The sequence below is a fragment of the Cannabis sativa genome, chromosome 4 (genome assembly GCF_029168945.1).
Source record: "Cannabis sativa cultivar Pink pepper isolate KNU-18-1 chromosome 4, ASM2916894v1, whole genome shotgun sequence".
NCBI classification, from domain to species: Eukaryota; Viridiplantae; Streptophyta; class Magnoliopsida; order Rosales; family Cannabaceae; genus Cannabis; species Cannabis sativa.
The window spans coordinates 56,247,360-56,259,238 of NC_083604.1; the positions used below are offsets into that span (position 1 = coordinate 56,247,360).

Below are 11,879 nucleotides of genomic sequence, written 5' to 3' on the forward strand. Positions count from 1 at the left end.
GAGTAGACAGAAGAGTTATGCTGATCCAAATCGTCGAGATATTAATTTTCAGATCGGGGATATGGTATTTCTCCAAGTATCACCTATGAAAGGCATCAAGCACTTTGGTAAGAAAGGAAATCTTAGCCCGAGGTTCATCGGACCTTTTGAGATCCTTAAGAGGATAGGGCAAGTAGCGTACAAGTTGGTTATGCCCCTAGCGCTGGCAGCTGTACATGATGTGTTTCACGTTTTGATGCTTTAAAAATATATCCCAGACCCATAAAGCATTGCAACTTCAGCCAGATCTATCATATGTGGAAAAACCAGTGCAAGTACTTGATAGAAGAGAAAAAGTCTTGGAAGAGGCAATCTGGGAACTTGAGATGGATATGCAGCAGAAATATCTAGAGTTGGTCAGGTAAATTTCAGGACAAAATTTCTATAAGGAGGGGATAATTGTAATATCCTAAGATTAAGAAAATGGATTAGCAAACCCTAACTAGTTAATTGTGTATTTATATGTGAATTAAATTGAGAAATGACATGTTAAGACCCTGTTGGTGAGCCAAGGTCATTTTTTTAATTTTGACTCGAGAAGGGTAAAATTGTAATTTTAATGTTGTGACGTGCTTATGGACTATATTATTATATAGTATACTTGTTGTGTCCTTTTTTCAGGTGTATTCTGACAAGTCATCGCGGTATAGTCACAATCAGATATTATATAGTATACTTGTTGTGTCCTTTTTTGCCGCTTAGGACGGCTTATGAAATGAACTTGTAATATTTTGTGAAAATATTTACGGGATCCCAAAAAATGTATTTTTTGTTTATTTGTAAAGTTAAAAGTTATTACAAGTTTAGGTTTCATACTATTGTAAATAAAGTTTAAATTTTCCTGGGCTTACCTTTCTAGTAATCCAAGTTCAGGGTATGAGGGTTTCATAATCAGTTGTCGTGATGTGCCTAAGAGTTAGGGCGTTACACTATGAGTTGGGAATTTGACGTGATCTCAAGAGCTTTGATATTCATCTCTTTAGCGTGGTCGAGCCCAGCAAGGAGCACTTCGTACTTAGTTTCATTATTTGTTCCCTTGAAATAACACTTGATTGCTCATTGAATGACATCTCCTTGGGGTGAGGTGAGAACAATGCCTAAGTCACATCCTCTACTGTTGCTTGAGCCATCTACGGACAACCTCCACTTAGAGTCAAATTTCTCTTTCAAGCACAACAACTCTTTTTTCACTTATACATGCATGTCACTAGAAAAGTCAGCAATAAAGTCAGCTAATACCTGAGATTTGATCACTGTCCTTGGTTGGAATGTGATGTTATATTCACTGAGTTCTACTGCTCACATGGTGAGTCTTCCTGAAAGCTTTGGCTTGTGTAGGATGCTACGAAGTGGATATTGTGTCAACACAATAATAGGGTGACATTGAAAATATGGTCTGAGTTTACATTCTGTTGTGATAAGTGCTAGTGCCAGTTTCTCAAGTTGGTTGTATCTTGTTTCTCCATCTAAAAGAGTCTTTGAGACATAGAAGATGGGTTGTTCCCTTCCTTCGTCTTATCTGATAAGCTGTTTTGAAAAATTGTATACGCAAGTGCACGCAATCGTAACAAGTAATAAAGTGATAAATTGAGTATCGTCTCCACAGGGATTGAAAATGGGAAATTAATTTATAAAATTAATTACACACAAATTGGTTTAAACAAAAATAAAATTAAGTAATGAGAATATGTAGAAAAATTAATGAACACAAACTATGAGAAAAAAAAAACAAGCTAGAATTATTAAATTGGCCTAAAAATGCAAAGTTGATATAATGGTGCAAATGAGTATTGTTGTAAATTGATGATATCAACTAGGAATTCAAAATGTCATAATTCTTTGTCCAAAGTGTTTATGATTTGATTCTCTAATTAATTAACATATTCCTATGCCCAATTAATTTTAAGAATACCAATTTAAGCACAATTCCTTCAGGTCATACAAGGTAAATAACATATTCCTATGCCGATTACAAATCACATTTTTCCAAAATTGTATTCATGCATCATTCAAGCAATTGCACTAATCCTATTTTTTCCAAAATCAAGATTAGCTACTACTTACTAATGGTGATCAAGCAAAAGTAAGCAATTGCACAATAAACACTCTTGAATGAATAAAATCAATTCACTAAACATAGCAATAAAATACCAAATCACAATTTAAGTCAACAAAATAATTCTAGCAAAAGACAAATTAACTCATAACAAATTGTGCAAAAATTACAAAATTGAAAAAGAGAGAAAGATAGAAATAAAACCCATTTTAGGGTTGCCACAAGACTCTAAGTTCCTCTTCCTAATTTCTCTTCTTCTTCCTCTTGATTTTTTTGCCAATCTCAAAATTAAAAATGCTAAATTAAAATCCTAAATAGCACTCACATAAACTCTCTCTTTTTTTCTTTTTCTTCTTTTTTCTTTCTTTGTTGTAAGTGACGAGCTCCCAAAAAGACCCAGCCGCCTATTTCTCTCTATTCCAGTCACGCCTACTGCCTCTCAAATCATATATATATATATGATAATTTTCTTAACTCCTTCCATGTGTCCAAGATAGGGCAAAAGATATAAGGACAACATATGATAATGAGAGTGTTGGAATTATTTTACCAGGATCTTAGATCTACTCACAAGTAGTTGATTAACAACCTAAATATGAACTTCTAAAATGAATATAAATAAACACATATAAAGTATGAGAAATGTTACAATGAATGCAGCAGAATAATATGTCTCCTTCCACTCAGATCTCTAACCCTTGATTTCTTTCTGTTGCAGAGTATAATCAAGATCTGAGCCCGAATGTCCTTCTTTGTTGATTCTGAATTCTACACAATCTTCCTCACTATGATTGAGGTATTACTTGATGTGTGTGGATACTACTCTATCACTTAGAGGTTTCGAAACAGAGAAGAAAGAGAGAATGAATGTGGCAGCTCAGGAAGAATTTCAGTGAAAAGAAAATAATGCAAGTGTGTTATGTGTGTTTCCTGAAGCCTTTACCTTCTATTTATAGAATACCACAAAAGGTTAAGGTTCAATTACTTGGCATTAAAAAATGAAAAATTAAATGATAAAAGGCAACTATAGTGGCCGGCCATGGCATTGTGGAAACAAGCCTTTCACTTTTGTAACTTTCCTATTTTATCATTCATGTTTCCCATTTTCTCAAAAAATGCCAATTTTCACATTCAACCATATAAATGTCAATTCTAACTATTTAATAATTATTATTAATTATTAAATAATATTGTCATTTATTATATTTATTAATTAAACTAATTAAAGTTTCTTCATTAATAAATATACCCTATAAACTCTCTATTTACAGTTTCGCCCTTAATAAGTGATAAATTCACAAATAGACATAGTCTAATTTGAGAATTATAATTGATTAATTAAAACCAATTAAATGAGTCTTACAAGTAATATTGTCTCAACTAGTGTGGGGACCATGGGTCTATATATCCGAGCTTCCAATAAGCAGATCAAGAATTTACAGCTTAAATTCACTAACTTATTAATTCTTCGTTGAATCCACGCATAGAACTTAGAATCCCATTCTCAGCTATATAGAACGCTCTTTATGTTCCACCATATAGATACGTCATTAGTTATCCATTGTTATAATCCTAATTTGATCAATGATCCTCTATATAGATGATCTACACTGTCAAGGATTAAATTACCGCAACACCCTACAATGTATTTTATCCTTAAAACACTTAACCTTGTATAAATGATATTTCAGCTAAGTGAAATGAGCACTCCACCATTTATTTTTCGTTTGGTTAAGCTCGAAGGAAATCATCCTTTACTTTCTATTCGCCAGATAAAAGCTATAGATTCCATATTTATGTTAGCGCTCTCACTCAATTGCACTACCGTTTTCCCAAAATGTACGTATCACCCTGACCCAAAAGTAGGCTTAACTAACAAATCAAAGAACACAAATAATACTCTTGAGATTGAACCTAATCATATCAGGATTAAGATCATTTGATCTAGGATCAACTAAGTGATATTGAATTGAATAGATATTACGGTAAGTTTATTAAATCTATGTCAAAGTTCAATATCGGTCCATTCCGATGCATACTCTATGCATCCAACCCAGGATTTACTTTAACCAATGCTCTGGAAAGAACATAGCATTTCTCCAAATGCAAGTAAACTCGGTTGTAGATTGTCATATCAGTAAAACCCCAGTGTTTTGATAAATCTAGGAGTTAATCCCATAGTCATGTTTACTTTCCACTGTGTTGACAACACAATAAACATGTTTAAGTATGTGAAAAGGGTTTGGATGAATTTATAAATCAAATAAACAAATTAATAATTGATAAGGTGAACCAAAACATACACAAATGAATGAAAAATTCTTCTGTTTCTTTATTGATATGGAATAATCTGGATTACATTGAAATGGAGTTTTATTTTAGGCATAAAACCCAAAAAACTCACACTTGCACTAATATAAAACTAATCAGTACATCTCAATTAACCATAAATTCTGACGGTGCTTTTCAAATGCAGTCACTGCCAAGACTTTGGTGAATGGATCAGCTAAGTTGTCTTCTGTGTCCACTTTTTCCACCAGTACATCCCCTCTTGCCACATATTCTCTGATGATATGATATTTCCTTTCTATATGTTTGCTTCTCTTGTGGCTCCGAGGTTCCTTACTGTTGGCTATTGCTCCATTGTTATCACAAAGTGTAATACCCTAGAATTAAGGAATGGATTAGCAAAACCCTAATTAGATAATTATGAATAATTGAGGAATTATATTATTATATAATTCAGTATATGTGAATTAATTTGATTAATTATATGTTAAGACCCCGTTGGTGAGCCAGGGGCATTTTAGTAATTATGACCCGAGAAGGGTAAAATGATGAAATTAATTTAATTACGTGCTTAATGGAACTATATTATTATGTAGTATGACTGTGTTGTCTTTTCAGGTGTGTTCTGACAGGTTGGCGCGGTATAGTCACAACCGGGTATTTCGGGCCGAACCGGGTTCGGGCCCGAAATATAAATTGGATTGATTTATTTGGCATTATTATTTATGGGTGATAATGTGAATTTTTATTTGAAAATAATTGAGTATGAATTCACTAGAATGCCCTTGTATGTGTGAATAGTTGAAAATTGGCCTTAGGGGCAAAATGGTCTTTTGACCTTATTTGATTTACTTTAATAAAAGCTGAATTTTGAGGAAATGAAATTAAAAATTCTGGGTCCTCTCTCTCTCCTTAACCCGACCCCCTCTTCCTCTCTCTTTATCATCTTCAATATTTTACAACTTTGAAATTGAGGCTTGGATTGGAGAAAAGTTAAGGAGTTTGGGTGATTTTGGTGCTTGGAGCTTAGAAATTTGTGGTAAAACTTCTTGATCCTTTTTGTTTATGATTAAATTGTGGTATGTGAATATTTTTTGAGTTTAGGCTTGATGTTCTTGATGTTCATTTGAGATTTGATGCATGTTGGTGAATTAGTGGTGATATTGTTAATTTTTAATGTGTTTGAGCTATTGAGACCATATGGATTGCAACTTGAATGTTGTGTGGCATTATTAGAGTTTGTTTTGGTGTTTCCTTTATCTTATGCAGCTCTGAATTGTATGTTTTCTTGAGCTTGTGTTTGAATTTAAAGGTTTGAGCTTGAATTAGTGGGAAATTTAGCTCAATATTTGGAGGTTAATTTTTATATTGATTAAATATGATTTTGGTTAAGGATTAATGCATGAATTTTGTATTTTTACCCTATGTTTGGTTGGGGTTCGAAATCTAGGAAAGGTTGGCATTTTAAGACCTTAAAAATGGAGTTTTTGGGTGTTCTAAACCCAGTCGTCGCGACGGGATTTTCGGCCGTCGCGACTGGATTTGGCAGTGAGAAATTCTGTTTTTCTCAATTTTGTTTTGGCCATAACTTTTGACTCGGGACTCCTTTTGGGACGTTCTTTATATTGTTGGAAAGCTCATTCCGAGCTCTATTTGATTATCTGTGTTTTGAATGCCATGTTTATATTTTGTAAAAGTGAAATTGGGGATTAACCCTATTTGTAAAATCCAGGATTGTGTGACTAGGATTACCGGCACCTGATCAGGAGCACCCAGGGATATGGAATATCTACTATTGCGGGACAACAGGTAAGACAGTAATTAGCACGTAGAGTATGCGCAGTGGCGCTTATGTTGAGAATGATATGCATGTATGTTTAGTAACCGGGATTAGGGTTATTACCCTAATAGGAACGGTCTAATAGCCTAGGGTTATTACCCTAGTGATATATGTGTATATATGCCATGCCATGTTAATTGAAATGAGATTTAGGGATTATGCGCTTAAGGCATAATCAGGTTGGACTCGGTACACATAACCGAGATGAACCACTTCTAAGGCCTTAATGTAATTAGACGTGTGAGAGCAACACGTGGGTCTACATCACGTAGATTTAATTAGATGTGTGAGCGCAACACATAGGTCTACGGTACGTAGACATAAATGGGCATGTTGATATAATGATCAGGTCTGTGCTATACATACATATGTGAATGAGCATAATATATTTGTTATGATTTATACTATCTTGCTGGGCTTGGCTCACGGGTGCTCTACTGTGCAGGAAAGGGTAAGGCATTAGCTGATCAGCCATGAGTTTCAGGAGCAGGGTGAAGAATGTACATGTTCATGCCACTTCAGACCAAGCAGGTTATGGGTCTAACAGTGTTGACTTTTGTATTCTGTTTTGCCGCTTAGGTCGGCTAGTAAGAAAGAACTTGTAATAAGTTTGTAAATATTTTTGGGATCCCAACTATTTTGAAAAGTTTAAATATATTACAAGTTTATTTTCATTCTGATTAATATAAAAGTTTAAATTCTGCGCTATTTTAATTAGTAATCCCGATTACGGGATTAGGGTGTCATAAGCATTTTTGGGTAGCGTGCCTAATTATTTAGGGCGTTACAATTTGGTATCAGAGCGCCAAGGTTTTTAAACTTCCTGTAGACCGGCTGAACATGTACATTCGTTGTAAGAGATAAGCTCGACTCATGGTGTAGTAAGTATTGAAAGTAAATACTTGACTGTATGTGTGATCATCTGTTTACCGCTTTCCATTTTAGGCAGTATGCAAGCATCTAGAGTATGTATGTGTTATGTGAGGCCATGCTATAAATACTAATTGTTTATGTAAATATGTATGAGGTAAATAGATGAGTTAGGGTTTAAGGCAATAAGTGCGTAAGTGTGGTATTGGTGCTTAACTCGCTGGGGTTGTTGATTACAGGGGTACTAGTAATGGACCCTCCGCAATCATCCAGACCACAGGGCGAGCAAGTAGAGCCCGGGGCTACCCGAACCGATCCACCAGCACCGCCTCCACCTCTGCAAAATCCGGGGGATAATGCTGGGGCCGTTAATGCTAATCCTCCTGCTGACTGGCAGCAGATGTTCCATGAAATGCGAAGTGTCATACTTCGTCAAGAGGAAGAGTTGCAACGTTTAAGGCAACAAGCTGCCCCAGTGAATCAAGGGTTACCACCAGTACCTATGCCAGTGGTGGGTAACCAAGGGTATATTATGCCGCACCGGGACTCTGTGTTCGAGCAGTTTGTGAAGCTGCAACCTCCGGCTTTTCTGGGAGGCATTGATATTATTAAGGCCGATAAATGGATGAGCACTGTTACCCGTATCCTCGATAATATGGGGGTGACGGGAACTGAGAGGGTGAATTGTGCGGCCTTTATGTTTCAAGATCATGCCCGCGTATGGTGGGATATAGTGAATCAGACTCGAGATGTCAGTGTGATGACATGGGAAGAGTTTAAGAAACTTTTTGAAGAAAAGTTTTATAACGTTGCAGTGAGGACTTCACACCAAGAAGATTTTGTGAAATTGACTCAGGGGAAAATGTCTGTGGCCGAATATACTCTGGAATTCGATCGGTTATCTAAATTTGCTGGTGATCTGGTGCCTACAGATTTTACCAGAAAGCAAAAATATGTTCGAGGACTAAATGCTACAATTAGTCGGGACTTGAAGATTACCACATCACATGACACTCTGTATAAGAGAGTGGTAGACTTGGCCTTAATTGCTGAGGAGGCCGAGCAGCAAGTAATGAAGGAGCAAGCTGTAAAGGATGCCGCCATGGCATCAAACCCTCCTGCTGGTGGTAATGTCAGTAAGGGGACCGACAGTGGCAACCCTGAGCACAAACGGAAGGCTGAGGCTTCCGGAACTTCAGGGGGAAATAGAAAGTTTCGGGGAAACAGAGGTGGCTGTCAGGGTCGCGGGTCGTCATTCCGATCATATCCAGAATGTCCTAAATGCAAGAAGCATCATCCTGGTGAGTGACGAGCCAAGGCATGTTTCCAGTGTGGCATGGTGGGCCACTTTATTAGAGACTGTCCTCAAGCCAAGAGAGAAGAGCCTAAGAAGAATGTTGCTCAGAACCCGGGGCGACTTTTCACTATAACTCAGGCAGATGCTGATGCTAGTCCGTCAGTTGTGACAGGTCAGTTATCTATTAATGGTTCTGCTTATACTGTGTTATTTGATTCGGGAGCTACTCATTCATATGTATCGAGTAGAGTGATAGAAAGTTTACATAAGCCATGTGATATTTATGCTTCGGGGTTTGGAACCCTGTTACCCTCGGGAGACTTGATAGTATCCACAAGGTGGATTCGGTCCTTGTCTTTTTGGATTGACGGGTGTGAGTTGACCGCCAATCTAATTGAGTTGCAATTATCTGATTTTGACATAATCCTGGGAATGGATTTTTTGTCTAAATATGGAGCGATGATTGATTGCAAACGGAAGATGGTGGTGTTTGAGCCCGACAGTGCTAATCCAGCGGTGTTCGTGGGTAAAGTTCAAGGGGCACGCATACCGAGAATATCACTGTTGAAAGCTAAAGACCTGATGGGTAGAGGTTGTCTAGGGTTCATGGTTACTACAGTGGACACTCGCCAACCTGTGACATCAGGGCCTGAGAATACGAGATTGGTATGTGAGTTCCTTGATGTCTTTCGAGAAGATTTGCAGTGATTGCCACCTGTTCGGGAAATTGAATTTGTTATTGAATTGGCTCCGGGAGTGGATCCAGTGTGTAAGGTACCGTACCGAATGGCTCCAGCTGAGTTGAAGGAATTGAAGATACAATTGCAAGAGTTACTGAATCTGGGATTCATTAGACCGAGCTACTCACCTTGGGGTGCTCCGGTTTTGTTTGTGAAGAAGAAAGACGGAACCGTGCGAATGTGTATTGACTACCGAGAGTTGAACAAGCTTACCATTAAGAACAAGTATCATTTACCTCGAATTGATGATCTGTTTGATCAACTGAAGGGGAAGACGGTCTTTTCCAAGATCGATCTTCGCTCAGCCTATCATCAGCTGAGAATTCGAGAGGAAGATATCCCGAACACTGCATTTCGTACTCGGTATGGACACTATGAATTTCTTGTGATGTCTTTTGGACTCACTAATGCCCCAATGGCATTCATGGATTTGATGAACTGGGTGTTTAAGGATTACCTGGATAGGTTTGTGATTGTGTTTATCGACGACATTTTGGTGTACTCTGAGAGAGAAGAAGAGCATAAATTGCATCTCAGAGCGGTTTTGCAAAGATTACGGGATCACAAGCTTTTTGCTAAGTTCAAAAAGTGTGAATTTTGGTTATCTCGTGTCTCATTTTTGGGGCACATAGTGGATAAAGATGGGATCATGGTGGATCCGGCTAAAATTGAAGCTGTACGGGATTGGCCAGTACCAAAGTCAGCTACAGAGGTCAGAAGTTTTCTGGGTTTGGCTGGTTATTATCGTCGGTTCGTTGAGGGTTTTTCAAAGATTGATGTACCCTTAACAGAGCTGACCTGAAAGAACCAGAAGTTTGTTTGGACTGATCGGTGTGAGAAAAGTTTCCTGGAGTTAAAGCAACGCTTGATTACCGCTCCTATACTAACTCTTCCTTCAGATAAGGAAAAGTTTGTGGTATATTGTGATGCCTCGAGGCAGGGTCTCAGCTGTGTGCTTATGCAGGCTAGGAGGGTAATAGCTTATGCTTCTCGGCAGTTAAAGGAGTACGAGCAGAGGTACCCTACTCACGATTTAGAACTTGCAGCAGTGGTATTTGCGCTAAAGATTTGGCGGCATTACCTTTATGGCGAGAAATGTGAGATATACACTGATCATAAAAGTCTGAAATACTTCTTCACCTAGAAGGACTTGAATATGAGACAAACACGTTGGCTAGAATTGGCGAAGGATTATGATTGTGAGATCCTTTATCATCCTGGTAAGGCCAATGTGGTTGCTGACGCTTTGAGTAGAAAAGGTCAGAGTCAGTTGAGTACTATGAAGCAAATCTCCCGACAGTTTGCAAATGAAATGACTCGAGCTCAGATTGAGTTGGTTGTGGGGCAATTGGCTAATATTACCCTGCAATCCACTCTTTTAGAGAGAATTAAAGAAGTACAAAAGCAAGATTCAGAGTTGATAAAAACCCGAGTTAGGGTATTGGCTGGGAAGGCTAGTGACTTCTCAATAGATGAAACGAGAATGTTGAGATTTGGGAGTCGAGTTTGTGTGCCTATGGATGAGATCATCATGAAAGAGATCATGGATGAGTCTCACACGACTCCTTATTCAGTTCATCCAGGGTCGACAAAGATGTACCAAGACCTGAAAACCATGTTTTGGTGGCCAGGCATGAAGAATGACATCGCTGAGTATGTTGCAAAGTGCCTTACATGTCAGCAAGTGAAAGCTGAACACCAGCGACCTGCAGGGTTGCTGCTGTTGGGTTTTATGCCCTAAATAAAACTCATTACAATCTGATTAGTTATCAATTTAGAAGTGAAGTATGTTTACATGTATCTTACATGTTTATGGTTTAATACATATACTTGATATATGCACAAAATCAGTTAAATCCAGAACATATAGTTATTCGCAATTACAGTATTGTCAATACAGTGGAATGTGATTGTGATTATATGATTCAAAAGATTTGGTCCCTGTTCATCAGTGTTTTGGATTTACACTGATGTGATAATCAGCGATGAAGTATACTTACACTTGGAGTAAGTGTTATGTTCTTTCCAGAACATTGGTAAAGTATACTGGTTTCGAATGCATGGAGTATGCATTGGACTGGACCGATATTGAACTTGGTTAAAGATATTGTAAACTTACCGTTGTATCTTTCCAAGTCAATGTCAGAAGTTGATCTTAGATTAAGAGAATCTAAATCCTGATATGCTTAGGCTCAATCTCAGGAGTGCTATTCTTGTTCTTTGATTTATTAGTTAAAGCCTGCTTTGAATCAGGATAATACATATATTCTGGGAACAAGATAGCATAACTGAATAGGGAGTGCTAAACATAAATATGGAAATCTATAGCTTCTACTGGTGTATAGAAGTAAAGTGATGATTCCTTTTGAGCTTAGTTAAATAGAAGTAAATGGATGAGCTCTTGTTTCAGTGACTATATATTAGATCACTAAAACATCATTTACAGGTAACTAAGTGTTCAAATGGGCAAAATACATTGAGGGGTGTAAACGGTAAATTGGTCCCGTCTCGATGTAAATCATCTATATAGAGGATCTCTAAATCACATTAAGATTATAACAATGGTTAAATGAGATAGCATATTGATATCGTGAAACATATGATATGCTCTATATAAGTCTGAGAGTGCAATTCCAAGTTCTAAGAGTGGATTCAACGAGGAATTAATAAGTTAGGGATTTACTTGGTAAATCGGTTCAACTTATTGGAAGCTCAGAATATAGATCCATGGTCCCCATTCTAGTTGAG

At 37.4% G+C, this 11,879-nt stretch overlaps 1 long non-coding RNA gene across 1 annotated transcript; it reads left to right on the forward strand.

Moving 5' to 3' along the window:
- Window positions 1-5,342: 5,342 nt before the first annotated feature.
- Window positions 5,343-6,932, forward strand: LOC133036523 (uncharacterized). The gene is made up of 2 exons (XR_009687140.1): window positions 5,343-5,423; window positions 6,670-6,932. It is a non-coding gene; the product is annotated as an uncharacterized LOC133036523 (long non-coding RNA).
- The last annotated feature ends 4,947 nt before the right edge of the window (window positions 6,933-11,879 follow it).